This window comes from Nematolebias whitei, chromosome 16 (assembly GCF_014905685.2).
Source record: "Nematolebias whitei isolate Nwh7 chromosome 16, NemWhi1, whole genome shotgun sequence".
In the NCBI taxonomy this organism is placed as follows: domain Eukaryota; kingdom Metazoa; phylum Chordata; class Actinopteri; order Cyprinodontiformes; family Rivulidae; genus Nematolebias; species Nematolebias whitei.
In genome coordinates, this window is record NC_056513.1 from 24,384,823 (window position 1) to 24,400,709 (window position 15,887).

Here is a 15,887-nt window from a genome sequence, read left to right on the forward strand (position 1 = left end):
ATAATAATAATAATAATAATAATAATAATAATAATAATAATAATAATGTGTTAAGTGTTGTCATCATTGTATGTTCCCATACAATGGTGAAATTGGCTCTCTGCATTTAACCCATTCACCACCAGGTGGAGCAGTGGGCAGATATTGTGGGCGCCTGGGGAGCATTTGGGGATAGGGTGTGTTGTTCAGAGACACCACAAGATGTTCAATGACTGGGGATTGAACCTGGGACTTTCCGGTCCCAAGTCGGTCGCCCTGCCTCTGCAGTGGTGTTTAAAACGTGCTCACATCTCTTTTTAGACTTAATCTTAAGTTTATGTTTTTTTCTTTTGCAGATTTACTGCTTATAATTAAATTAAAAATCCTATGAAATTACAGATTATAAATCAACAAAAAGGAAAATTTATCAAGGGGAGAATACTTTTGTAATAATGATCCATCCATTATCTTTACCCTCTTCTTCCTTTTCGGGTCACAGGGGTCACTAGTGCCACTGGTGCCCATGTCCAGCTATCAATGTGTGAGAGGCGGGGGACACCCTGGACAGGTCTCCAGTCCATCACAGGGCCACATAGAGACAAATGAGACAAACAACCATTCACTCTCTCACTCCCACCTAGAGACAATTTAGAGTTACCAATCAGCCTAACATGCATGTTTTTGCTCTGTGGGAGGAAACTGGAGTACCTGGAGAAAACCCATGCATGCATGAAGACAACATGCAAACTCCACCAGAAAGGTCCTGGGCCAGAATTTGAAACGGCTGAGAGGCAGCAGCTCTACCAACTGTGCCATCGTGCCACAATAATAATCCACCATACATTATATATTATTCTCCTGTTAAACTCCTTATGGCAAACTACCTTACATGGTTTCCTGTTTCAACACATATAATTTTTATTCAGTTAATTTTTTACATGTTCTTGTAAAACTTGTTGAAATGTTGTTGAAGTAGGTTTTTCATTTGAATCAGACGTGTTGGAACAACCAGGCATCTAATAATGACATCTGTGCTCAGGATTGGGACACAAATCTCAGACAGGTCCTGATTTAGTTATATCTGACCTGTTGTTCCTGCAGTTCAAATATGGTTGAAGTTCTTTATTGACATGTGTCAATGAAAACATTTTAAAGTCAGAAAATCGGTTGGAGCCAATCCACTCAAGCAATCAGTGATATATTTAACTCATTTAACTCATTTATTAGAGTCACAGGAAGTTGATAAACAGTAATGTAGTGAAAGTTTATTTTTTTTAACCAAACCATACCAAGGTTAAGTTTATTGGGCCCTGATGCAGTTTTACAGAGACAAGACAGGTGATGCAGTCTAAGGACAAAGGCCATCAGAATACAAGTGTATGGAAACAAACACATAAAACAACCTCTCCTCACCCCAAGAAGAAAAATGTTTCAACCTTGAACAAAACCAGAACCAAAACCCCCAAACCAGATGTGTCAGGATTGGTCTTTGCTTGTAAAAAGATCCAACTGTGGGCACACGGGAGTGAAGCAAGACTTCTATGAATCAAACAAAGGAACAAGTGCAAACTGGCAGATTACGAGGAGGACAAAGGAGAAATGTAATAGAAATGTAAAAAAAACAGTAGACAAACAAGGAGAGGTGAACACTGAATGATAATAGATGTGATGATTACTAATAGAATACAGGTGGTGCACAAGGAAACTATGGACAACATCTAGTGATGGTGCAACAAACACACAACCAAATAATCAAAATACCAAAACTTGTGTGAATATAAAAAGAAAGTATAGATTTAAGAATAAAAACTGTGACAAGAAGAAAAAAATAAACGAAAATAAAAACACCAGGAGACTATGAAAAACTTTATGTTGAACCCAACAATGTTGTCAGGTCATCTGAACGGTTAGTTTTGTTTTTGCTGAGACGTTTCATCCTTCATCTGAAGTACTTCTTCAGTCCGAGAAGCCACAAACAAACAGGAATCCCACAAATATCACACTCCCATAATGGGAAAAAAAAAAAAAAACAGTCACAAAAAGAAACCGTCCAGATGACCTGACTTAACATTGTTGAACCAGTTCCAGATAGTATTTGTAAGGCGTATAAGTTAAAATAAAATACACTTTTAATGTAAATATTTTTGCAGGGCCTAATTTCACTTTTTGACTTACTAAAAACCACAAAGCCCCCAGTTTTTGCTGCTAAAGTTTGTGTAACAAAACACAACACACATTCAGAATGTGGCGTTTTTCATGGAATTTGTTTTATCAATGATATTTCTAATTGAAATTGTCATTTCCAGGTTACATGTACAGTGAACCCTCGCTATAACACGGTTCACCTTTCACGGTCTCGCTGCTTCACGGATTTGCATCGTGCATTGTGTTCTGCATTCTGATTGGCTAAACAGTCTCTCCAGTACAGTAATTATTTGTAAAAAAGGTTTATACAGTACTTTTATTTGTTAAACAAATGCCTGTAAAAAGGTTTTGTTCTTTGGTTTGAATGTATTATGGAGTATTTCATTGTATAATGTAAAAAAAATAAAGGTTACTACTTCACGGATTTCGCCTATCATGGGTTCTTTTTGGAACGTAACCCCAGTGAAAAACGAGGGTACACTGTATTGTCATTTTGCATTCAGTGTGCAGCTCGAGCATAAGAGACTGATGTTACACCTTCTCCATTCATTTGTTTTGCCATTTTACCACACGCCCATCTCTGTGCGATCTCTTCTGCCTGTTCATGTGTTCAACCTGACCTGCCAGAGGAACATTTTCAACAGTGATGAAACTTTAATGAGAGGAAGAACATGAAACTCATTCAGGAGTGTTTAGCTGCTAATTCTCAACGCTGAAATATGGATGGTGTGGCATGAAGGTTAGTCACATTGCGTTTAATTTGCCGTCAGAGCGGCAGTGTATTTCTCTCGGCCCAGTGAGGATGAGGACAAGCACAGTTTAATATTTCATTCTTGGCTTGTTTGCCAGCTGCAGATAATGACATTTTTTACAACAAGCAAAGGTTGTATCCATTTGTTGATTTGAAGCCACTTGATGACTGTGGACTAAAGTTTGGTCAAATAAATACTAAATATTCATGTTTATAATCTAAATAATAGAAAAAATATAAGAAAATCAACAAGCATGACTTGATAATAGTTGTAAAATCTCTCTTCTGGTGTATACAAGTTAAACATTTGTGCATTATATAATACAGAATGTGTTAAACTCTGTGAAATACACTGAAAACAAAGCTTGTTGTGAATTTTGAGAAATACATATTTGGATCAACATCAAAGTTCATGCTCAATAATCCAGGTAGAAAATCCAACAAAGTTCAATCAGGTCATCTGGACGGTTTCTTCTTTTGTTGAGACATTTCATCCTTCATCCAAAGGACTTCATTAGTCTGAGAAGCCACAACAAACTGAGTCCCACAAGCAGCACACTCACATAGTGGACCAACCAGTTTGCTAGTGATAAGATGGTTTCTTGGACCAGCCCTCTCCCCCTGTCGACTCCTCTGAGGCAGCCATAGGCAAAGTGTTTCAAAACATCAAAGTTCATGCTCAATAATCCAGGTTGAAAATCCAACAATGTTCCAAACAAAAATTATGAAGTCCTTTGGATGAAGGACGAAACGTCCCAACAAAATGAAACCGTCCAGATGACCCGACTGAACTTTGTTGGATATTTAGCTGAAGTTTTTCATATTTGAACAGGCATGTTCTATGTCATATAGGCTTCGCCCTTTAAGGCTGTCGCTGATGGGTTTATCCCGTTATGCAGAGCATAAGCACTGAAAAAATTTAGTCCACGCCCACCTGCTGTGTGGGCCCCACCCGGTCCGTATAAATTACGTTAAGAGCGGGAAATCGGCTCCCATTTTTTCTTCAGCGAGCTAATATAGCACTGTCAGAAGAACAAAGAGGATAAATTGTGTAAATGACCAACCTTTGTGAAGGATGCTTGGCCCGGCAGTCGACCTCCGGTCGTCCGGTGAGTTCTCCTCCCCGAGGAGAAGATGACGAGCAGTCTTATTCCAAGGTAAGCGTCGGGGAACATTTCCCAGTGACAGGTCACTACACGCTGGACAACGCCATCTTGTATTTTTTCCTCTTATCGCCGACCCTCGGGGCGAACCGGATGGTTCCCCCGGGGCAAGGCATGCTCAGCTGCAGCCCCCGCTGCTCATTCCCTCCTGGGGAGCGTAGTGTGGGTGGAGGGGGGCTGAGTGAATGCTCACCCCATCCCACCTCGTTTCGCATCGGCGATCACACCGCTCCTGGCCGACAGCGTCCTCTCGGTTGCCCGGCGGAACCCAGGAGGAGGCTGACATGAAGGGACCCCTTTTTTCTACGTCCCTCGCCTTTTCCCGCCAGTTCGGATGATCGGCGGGAAGGTTGTTTTTCACTGGGCTCCACTGTGGCTTACCGTCTTGATCCATACGGCCTCGCGTTCCAACAGGACGTTCGACGGGCGAGGCCACAGATGGTTCTTTCCTGGTAGATTGGAGGAGTCGGTCCCCAGTCCGCTCCCATCACCAGAGTTGAGGGATTCACCGAGCGGGGCTATTCCTCGGTAACCCCCCTGGAGCCAAGCCTCGCGGAAGCTTCCGGTGCGAAGCTGCCCAGGTCGGAGCAGCGTCCCGTCCCTCCGGAGGAACACGAACCAGACGGCGACCACGCTCTCCAATCGAGCCCACCGATGTATTTTCAAGCAGCCGCAGTTAGCAACAACGTGCGCTGCTAGCATATAGCATGTCCAAGGGACTGAAGGCCGCAGACCTGCCTTGGAGACAAAGAACTCCCTCTGTAAGGCAGCTGACGCCAGCTCAACATATGTGCCTCTCCCACGGTTTGCCTGTCGAGGACTGCAGCGCGGATGACGATGATCCAACGATCCACCTGGCTTCGTTACTCCCCTCGCTGCCGGAGAAACTGCACAAGACCTGATGAAGCCCATCGCGGACGCGTTGTTCAGAGCAGCTTCAAACCATGCTGGCGAATTGAAACAGTCGGAGGAGGTGCCAGAGGCTGTGCGCCACCTCATCAAGCCGCGCGGCCTACCCCGGCCCGCTGGAGGGACCGTCGCGAGCAAGCTTCGACTTTTCCACGGCCGCGGCTCTCGCTGAGTTCCACCACCAGCCCCGCCCGTCAGAATCCAGCCCTCTTCACTCCGGCAACCTGCAGCTCAGCGTTTCCCCAGAGTTCGCCTGCAAGACAGCGCTCTGGGCAAACAATCGCAGAGCTCATGAGAGAGAAGTTTCTCAAAATGACGGTCTCCGGAGGGTGTGTGTAAAAGTGACACGAAAGTTGAAATAAATCATCATTAATGATCAAAGCCAGTCTGTAAGCCCGGATGAGCTCACAGCGGCCGCACACATTAAGAGCCAGTGTCCTTAATAAGGTTTTTTAAACTCACCGCCGCTCCAAGACATTACTAGTCGCTTACAGGGCACGATGGTAAGTGAAAATAACTCGTTATAATCCCAAGCTGCACGATTTTCACTCAAGCGATGCCAACTCGCACTCGTGGGATGAAACAGCCCCACACACGAGCCGGTATCCTTAAATAAGGTTTTTAAACTCACCGTCGCTCTAAGACATGACGAGTCGATCACAGAACAGCCTCCACACATGAGCCGGTGTCCTTAATTAAAGGTTTTTAAACTCACCGTCGCTCTAGACATGACGAGTCGATCACGGCACAACGGTAAGCGAAAATAACTCGTTATCAACTAGAACTGCACGATCCTCACTCAAGCGGTGTCAACTCGCACTCGTGGGATGGAACAGCCTCCCCACATGAGCCGGTGTCCTTAAATAAGGTTTTTAACTCACCGCCGCTCTAAACATGACGAGTCGATCACTAAGATGAACAGCCTCCATCCAACGGTGCTGCGTTGATGCTGGCGCACACACACAGCTGCCGGCGCTAACCAGCTCACATCGGTATAAATGTGGTCCGCAGGCTGGTTCGGGTGGAGGTCCTTCTCTCTCACAAGAAACGACACCCGTCTCAACGAATCAAACGCGGGCAGCCGTCACCCACCGCGTCTCAGCTTTCGGCAGCTCACCGCAGCTTAAACGTGAAGCAGCTGAAAGAACCCGGTAATGAGTCCCGCCTCCCTCCAGCTCGCGCCCCTCCAGCGAGAGCGGCGCGCGTCCCTCCAGAGAAAAACGTGTGCTCCCGTGGGGCTAGCAGCCTTCACTCCAACAGCGTGGCGTTAATGAAGTCACGCCCTCCGCCTTTTCAACGTTCGCACAGCGACTTCAAACGCACAGCCCCACCGCGTCATCAGCTGTCACACGCTTCGCCTCAGCACAAGTCTCGCCCTGGATCACACAGAAAACATTCCCGCGACGCATGACGGCGGTTGAGGGGCGGACTGCTGACAGCCGTACAAAACATGACATATCACTTAACGCACGTTCACCCTACGAACGTTACGTAGAGTGGCTAAAATATGCTCGCCGTTTTTCAGATGGATGGACAAGGTTTTATGCAAATGGTACAAGTTACAGTTTGCAACCCGAACCCCTCCATTCAGAGGAGTTATAAAAACGGTCCCGTCATCATCAGACTAAATCTCATCCCTAAATGCAGAAATCCAAGTGTTTCTGATAAAAGTAATCTACAGAGTCCCCCAACGGAGAGAAAACACAGGGTTTTTACTCACGGATCGGAGGGGTGAGACCGTTTTTTGGATCTGTTGTATAACATCCAGAGAACGCATACCGATCATCCTAACACAGAGACGAGAGTTTTTTGTTTTACCTGGATGATCTGCTGCTCCTGTCACTTCAGACAGGAGGCGCTGATGCAGGATCAGGTGTTGACATCACACCTGTTAAATCTGGGCTTCGCCATAAATTGGAAGGAAGCTCGATTTTCCCGGCCCAGACATTTGTTTTTCTGGGAGTGGAATTAAATTCAACCACCATGAAAGCTCGTTTATCACAACTAGATTCGACACTTTTTTAAAGTCAACTCAGCCACGTAAGACCTGGCAAGTGATAACAGCTGTCTCCGTCATGAAGCTGTTGGAAATGATGTCACTCACACAGTGGTTCCGCTGGTTTGTTTCACATGAGACGCCTCCAGAGGTGGTTTTGCACGTCTGCATGTGGATCCAGAAAAACAAAACGACGGATGATCATTGTCCCTTCCTCTGTGAGAGCAGACCTCCGACTCTGGGGAAACACCTTGTTTCTGTCAGAGGGAGTCCCCCTCAGCAGACCCACGTCACGGGTCAGTCTTCACGGACACATCGCTGTCAGGCTGGGGGGGGGACATGCCTATCTCAAGCAGTAGGGGCGCTGTGGCCCCACTACACATCAGCCCACATCAATGTTTTGGAGTGTCGCACAGCACTGAATATGATTCAACACTTTGCTCCCGTGCTACAGAATCAACACGTGTTGATTCACACAGACAACATGATGACTGCTGCGTACATAACCATCAAAGGGTGTGCGTTCAGCCCAGATGTTACACATTGCGCGAAAGCTACTGTGTTGGGCTCATCAAAACCTGCTCTCTATTAGAGCGGTTTACATATCCGGTGTTCTGAACAGAGGGGCAGATGTGACGTCCAGGGGCGGCCCACGTCACGTGGACCAGACCCTCCATCCAGATCTGATGTTTTTCAGACGTAGCAGAAGTTGGCAAAGCAGCTGTGGACCTGTTTGCGACGCGAGAAGAACGCTCAGTGTCAACTATGGTTTTCCCTGAGCCCGTGAGACGATCCATCGCTGGGGGGGGACGCATTTGCTCACAGCCCGTGGCCCAAAACGCTTTTGTACGCGTTTTTTCCCCCACCTCCTCTGTTTTTTTTTACGGTTCCTGAACCGAGTTCAGGAGGAGGGATTGACAGCTCTCCTGGTGGCTCCCGGCGTGTGAATGCACCATGGTTCCCAGGCCTGCACTGTCTGTTGTCGGGTCGCCGTGGAACTGCCGTGGAGGGAGGATGCTCTCCTTCAGGCAGGAGGAGCGACCAAGAGTTACCCAGAAATAGGTCAGCACCTGTGGGTCTGACCGCTGAGCGGTCCCACTTAGAGGATGGGTCTCCCTCAGGAGATAGTGTGCACAATTCAAGATTCACGTGCTGCATCTACCACAGTTCTGTACACATCAAAGGGGACGGCTTTTCAGCGCTGGTGTACAGAGAAGGTTTAGAGGCCACCTCATGCCTTTTAGGCGGCGTGTTGTTTTTCTACAACAGCTGATGGATAGGGAGTTGGCATTCAGTACGCTTTAACGTACGTTGCAGTCATCTCTTCCTGCCACGAAGGTTTCGGAGACAGAACAGCTTTTAATCACCCGCTGATGAAGCGTTTTTCTAAAAGATGTTCAGAGACACAGGCCTGCTTCACGTCCACTTGCTCCACAGTGGGATTTAACGCTGGTCCTGCGAGCCCTGATCAAAGCTCCAATTGAGCCTCTGGATCAAGTTTTCACTTAAAATTCTTGTCTCTTTAAACAGCCCGGCTGCTGGCTTTAACACCCGCTAAGAGGGTAAGTAATTATCTGCCCTCTCTGTTGCTTCGTCATGCCTTAGAATTTAGGCTGACGGGCAGCTCAGCTGATTTAAGACCAACCCAGCTTTTATGCCTAAAACATCACGAGCTCTTTTAAATCAAGAGTGATATCGTTGGAGGGGTTTCTTTCCCCCCCACAGATCAGAAGAGGAAGCATCTTTTCATCTTCTCTGCCCGGTGCGGGTGTTGACGTGTTACATAACGCGCACAGCTGCAATGCGTTTCAAACTCAACAATTGTTTGTGCATTATAGAGATGCTTCTGCAGGTCGCCGTTATCCATCCAGCGCTTGTCACACTGGCTGTGTGAGGCCTTTTCTGAAGCCTACAGAGCATCAGATTTAGGGCCTCCTGTCAACCTCTAAGCACACTCGACCAGGGGTATCGCATCTTCGACTGCTCTGCATAATGGTATGTCAATGCAGGACATTTGCACTGCGGCTGCATGGTCAACACCCTGCTCATTTATTCGCTTTTACCTACGTGATGTAACGGCTCGTTCCATGACACATTCTGTCCTTAGTGCTCTAACAGAATGAATATTGTTGTTCTCATGGAACTCTGTTTAAGCTCACTTCTGTCTGCATGCATTTCAGTGTGAGATGTTGTTATCAGTCACAAGTCGTGTCTGTGATTTTGGTTTTATTGTCACTAATCACTTCATGATTATTGTTACCAATCAATTCATGGACATTAATCTGTTATACTGTTCAGCCATGAACCAGTTGGTTCATGCCCCCCCCCCCCCTCTCTTTTCAACTCCTTCTTCCCGTTGAAAGTTTTCCGGGGGCATTCATGCTTTGTCAGAACGCATAGTTCTCAACATGCGTCTGTGCATGTCACATAATTACGCGATGCGTAGTTATGCACACGGGGAGCTGAGTGACAAGACGTTTTTTGGGCAAGCTTCCGCTTCTTACTGTGTTCGAATGGACCCAGTGAGGCGAGGACCACATCCGCTTCGCCCTTAACCCATCAGCGACAGCCTTAAAGGGCGAAGCCTATATGAAATAGAACGTTGGTTACGTACTGTAACCCCAGATTCTATGAATATAGGCGTAGCCCTTTAAGCGTCGGGCCTCACTGGCTCCTAAATGGCTGAAGAAAAAAGCTATTTTGGGAGCCGATTTCCCGCTCTTAACGTAATTTATACGGACCGGGTGGGGCCCACACAGCAGGTGGGCGTGGACTAATTTTTTTCAGTGCTTATGCTCTGCATAACGGGATAAACCCATCAGCGACAGCCTTAAAGGGCTACGCCTATATTCATAGAATCTGGGGTTACAGTACGTAACCAACGCTTTCATTGCATGTCTATTGTGCACAAGTGTGTCTTGTGGCATACGTTGTTTTTGTGCAATGGGGAAAAGAAACTCTGATGAAGGTGTAAAAATATGAGCTCATCATCTGCATATAGACAGAGTGGAGCAGCACTGTGAAGCATCTGCAAAGTTTCTAAGTTTCCATCAGAAATAAATGAGAAATATTTACTTCCAAGTAAAAAAAGGTACAATTATTGTTGATTGATTTATTGTGTTTCATGAATTTAGCTTTTTAACAGGGGAAATAAATGTTGCTCCAGGCCAATTCAGTTTTGGGATGTCTCATGTGTCACAAGAATAGAATACCCAGAGCAAAAGTATTAATAATGAACAACTCAGACACAAAAGTATCAATTCAGTCTTTTATTTAAAGTAACAGAAATGTAACAGGAGCCCTGGGGAGCAAGGAGGTGGGTCAGGTCCAGAGTTCTGTAAAGAGGGTTTAATCAGAATGTGCAGGTTCTTTACTAGTTGATGGATGGTAAGATGTTTGGTTCCAAAGTCCTGTACAATTATGAGAAGATCCAGCAGGAGGGTGTGTTGTTGGAGGGTGAGGAAAACAACCGAAGAGCACACAGGTAAGGTTTCCAGAGGTTCACCAGGAGGTACGAATAATCAGGTAGATAGAGATTCATAAAGGGTTAGGAGCAGGAACAATAGGCAGGGTAATGCTCCAGAGTCAAAATGAAGTCATTAGGTGCCTTATATATGCCTGGAGCCTCATCAGGACACATTGCTTGGAGGTAGAGTTGCATTCTATCTATTTTTCTATCTAAAAAATGTATTCTGAAAAGGATAGGAAGGCCGCGCTATATAGCAGCAGCTACGTGCACTCAGTCCATATTTTGGATGACTGTACGGACATATTCTCGTTGTATCTCGATGCAATGATAATAAAGCTTATTCTGATTCTGATTCAGGCCCAAAGAGTCCGACCCGACCTCACCCCGTAGCCATAATTTTTTAACCCCACCTGACCTGACGAATTAACAGTAATTACAGGTCCGAACCCCCCCCCCCCCCCCCCCGGACATTTTTAATTAAGCTCTCACTGCTTATATAGTTATTAACGGTCGGCGGATGCGCACAGTTGAGTAAAGGGGGCAGAAGATTGGAGTTGAGGGTGTGTTTGTCCGTTCATGACCATCAAATTGCATTTAATCCCTGCTTCTGCCTGCATTCTGCATTATTCAGACATGGATCCTGCTCTGACATATCGGATATTTTGTGATCTCACCTGTTTGGGCCGTCGGCTATGTGCGTCCGCTGAGTGCAGCAGCTGAATGAATGTTCATTTGGGCTGATGGATCACTGGCAGTAGTCCATCTGAAGCTTAACTGAACTTTTTACCTCTTTCAAGGGCGGTCAGCATGCGATCAAATGGCCTCGTGTGGCTGGTGAATGTATGGCAAGCCAGGTTGCCTAATAATTGGATTGTCAGTCGTGCGTGTCTGCTGACTCAATCAAAAACCCAACACCGACCTGGCCCGCACATTAAGCACATTATTATGACCCGGCCTGACTCTAATACGGGCAGGGCAGGACCAGGACCAGGCTCCAGGTTCAGGTTAGAAATGACAGCTGGTGGAGCCACTCTCTCCATTGAAACTATTACTTTCATTAACTTTGTATTTCCCTTTTCTCTTAACCTAACTCTGATTCTACTCAAAGTTTTTTTGTACAAAAAAAATTATTTCAGCTCATGATGGGGGGCTGAATCAAAATTATGAGTCAATGTGCACTTTGTTTCCACAGCTATACTATATTTTGCATGAACTGGCATCATGAGAATACAGGTATATTTGTAAATGAATTAAATTAGAACAAATTAATTGCACAGAGTTGAACAATGATTTTAACTATATATTTTTAGCAGAATTTGTATGAACTTGTTTGCCTTGTGTGTAGATTCAGATAAACAATTTAAGCTCTAACTCAAGTTAATTTAAATTTCATTAAAACTCAAGTATAGACAGAGGAGACGTAAAATGTAAAGCTCTGTTTTTTAAATTTATAAGAAGCCATTATTCATTTCATTTTTTTCATTTCATTTATTTTATTCATTTCAAATTAAAACACAGGAAAAAAAACAATTTACAATCCATATGGATAAAAAAAACAGAAAAGAAAATTTAAAATGAAAGGAAGCAGAAGAAGAAAAAATCTTATAATAACTGCCCCTTCTTAGACAAAAAATCAATACAAACAATCAATTAAAGCAATAGTAATTCATGAAAATAATTTTTCAACAACTAAACAATCAATGCAATTCATGCATTAGTCAACCATGAAACAAATAATCAACTTATAGTAATATAATGATTTTAAAAACATTTTATATTAACCAAATTACATATATCTTTGCAACATTATACTCTTAATTTTTTTCTTGAATACAGACATTGACTGAGCTGTTTTAACATCAGTTTCCAAACTATTCCAAAGTCCTATTCCATGTATCAACGTTGACCGACCCTTTAAACTAGTTCTATATTTAGGTTTAACAAAAATATCAGTGCCCTTTAGATTATAACAACTTTTTCTTTTTACAAAAAGCACTTGAATATTTGAGGGCAGTGTATAATGACGTGCTTTATACATTAACAAAAGAATATTATATTCCACCAAATCATAAAAGCCCAGCAATTTCATTTTACAAAATAATACAGTAGTAGGATGATAGTAATGAGTTTTCGTTATAATTCTTAAGGCTCTTTTCTGCACGATTAAAATAGACCTAGTAGTCGTTTTGCATGCTATGCCCCAAACAACAACACAGTATATTAAATGTGGTATTATAATTGTATTGTACAGCAAATACAAAGCTTTCTCATTCAATAAATCCTTAACTCTATATAGTACAGCTGTGGATTTGGATAATTTACTTTTTACAAGATTTATGTGCTGTTTCCAAGACAATCTGTCATCAATAACCACACCCAAAAACTTTGTTTCACTCACTCTACATATTTCAATATCATCGATTTTGAAAGGAACATCAGTAGTTGTCACTCTATTACCAAAAATCATATAATTTGTTTTATTAATATTCAATGATAACTTGTTTAAATTAAACCAAGTTTGTATTTTGACAAACTCCCTCTTAATTAACTCTAACATTTGTTCCAAATCAGTACCGGAATAAAAGAAAGTGGTGTCATCTGCGAAAAGAACACATTTTAGGATACTGGATACATCAATTAAGTCATTAATATATAAAATAAACAGCTTAGGACCAAGTACAGAGCCTTGAGGTACTCCACATGAAACATCACAGAGGCATGATCTTATATCATCTATCTGTACAAATTGTTTTCTGTCCTGCAAATAACTGCAGATCCAATGAAAAGCTGGTCCTCTTATACCATATTTATCCAATTTATCAAGAAGTAAGGTGTGGTCAATTGTATCAAATGCCTTTTTTAAATCAACAAAAACACACACAATATTTTTGTTGATCCACAGCTGTAGTAATGTGTTCTATCAACTCCATCAGAGCCATTGAAGTCGAGTTATTTGATCTGAACCCATATTGACTATTACTCAATATATTATGTTTTTCTAAAAAGAGGTCAAATCTGATTACAAATAATTTTTCCAAGATTTTCGAAAATTGAGGCAGCAAAGAAATGGGTCTGTAGTTGTTAAATTGACATTTGCTGCCATTCTTAAAAAGAGGGACTATCTTGGCTATTTTCATTCTGTTAGGAAAAGTTTCTGTTGAAAATGACAAGTTACAAATATATGTAAATGGTTCAATTACACAACTCATTATTTCCTTCACAACCGTCATATCCATGTCTTCACAATCCCTTGATTTTTTATCAGCAAATTTATTTACAACCATCATTATTTCTTCTTTGTCAGTTCCCTTTAGAAGCATACAATTTACACGACTATTTATTAAATAACTCACATTTGCATCAACATTTGGTATTGTTGCAGCGAGGTTTGACCCGACATTCACAAAATAATTGTTGAATCCATTTACAATTTCATTTTCATCGTGGATTTCCACGTTATTTTCAACAAAATATTTTGAAATACCATTTCCAACCTTATTTTTATTAAGAACAGAATTTAATACTTGCCATGTTGCCCTCATATTTCCACTACTTTTGTTTAATAATTTGCTGTAATATTCCCTCTTTTGTTTTCGTATAATCCCTACTAATTTGTTTTTGTACTTTTTATATTTGGTTTCTGTATCATGCGTTCTAGATTTAAGGAAACATGAATAGAGATTATTCTTTTTTTTACATGCATTTCTCAGTCCGTTTGTCATCCATGGTGGATCGACCTTATTTTTTATTTGTTTATTATTTATTTGCACACAATTTTTTTGTACAGAACTTCTAGTATATTCACGAATTTTTCATAAGATATATTTACGTCGTCTACATAGACATCTTCCCAATTTTGTTGCTTTAGGTCATTTTTAAATTTATCTAAAGCTCTTTTGGATGTATTTATTGATCTTTTGTTTTTTTTAATAGTTTTCTCACAAATATCATCATTGTTATAAGTTATAAAAATTGGTAAATGATCACTTATATCGGACATAAAGATACCACTTTTCACATCCCCATATATGACATTTGTAAAGAAATTATCAATTATTGTAGCACTATGGGATGTGATTCTAGTAGGATTTGTTATTAACGGAAAAAAACATATACCACTCATTGAATCAATGAAAGTTTCGTGGCTATTTGAATTTGTTTTGTTACCAAGATCAATATTAAAGTCACCACATATAAAAACATTTTTATTACTACTCTTTACTAGTAACTCAATTAATTTATCAGTGAATAACTCTATTCTTGAACCTGGTGCTCGATATACACAACTTATAATAAAGTTTTTACCATTTTTGTTTATTATTTCTATTGTTAACATTTCCATTATATTGTCGACTACTAATGACATGTCGCTGTACAATCTACACTTTATTTCACAGTTGACAAATAAAGCCACTCCTCCACCCCTCTTGTTTTTTCTATTCATATAATAAAGTTCATAACCTTCTATGTAAACGTTTTGTATGTTTTCATCATTTAACCAAGTTTCAGATATTGCTACTATTGTAAAAGGTGTATTAAATCTTTTTAAGAATTCTGATATCTCAGAAATGTTTGCATTAAGACTTCTTGAGTTAAAATGAATTATAGAGAGTGCTTCATTAGCTTTACTAATTTGGTTGAATTGTTCTACATTATAATATTGGCTATTCTGAATTATTGGAAAAATATTTCTATTAATGACATCATCTACATTGTATATTTTGAATTCTGATTCATTATTCATTATCATTTATCAATGAAGTTTTTTGCCATGGTATTTAATTTATGTAGTATACTGTATGTACGAGATGTTTCATAATAAATTTCATAATAATCATTTAGGATTATTTTAATCTTTCCAAATCCTTTAAATCTTTTATCCACTTGGCTTGAGATCCGTCTCGTTCTTTAATCCAAATTTTTCCATTTCTTGACCAAGTAGAAAATATTTTGTTCCTTTTTTTTAACACCCTTGCCTCACGAGCAATAGTGCCATTTTTCTTTGTTAAGTGTTCATTAATATAGACATTTGCTCCCTTTAGTTTTTTTGCCTGCATCAATAGATTATTCCTTGACTTTCTGTTAGTAAATCTTACCACTATTATAGGTTTGTTTTTATCCTTGTTACTAGGCAATGTGTGACAGGTCGAAATGTCATCATGATCAAGATCAATGTCTTTATCTTGAAAATAGGAGACCACTTGTTCCTCCAAGGTCCGAAGTTCTTGCTGAGATCCATCTTCAGTCATTTTTTCACCTGCAGCCACTCTTGCGTATGACTGAGGCTTAATCTCAAGTCCAGTTATGACTAGATTATCTAGTCTTGTGTTCTGTTCCAGATCATCTATTCTTTGCTCTAATTCCATTATTTTTTTTATCTTTATTTACTATTTGTAGTTTCAATTGCTTGGTTTCTTCAAACAAGCCCATCAAAAGATTCTGTTGGGAAGTCAGTTTAGCAAGTTCAGCGCTCAT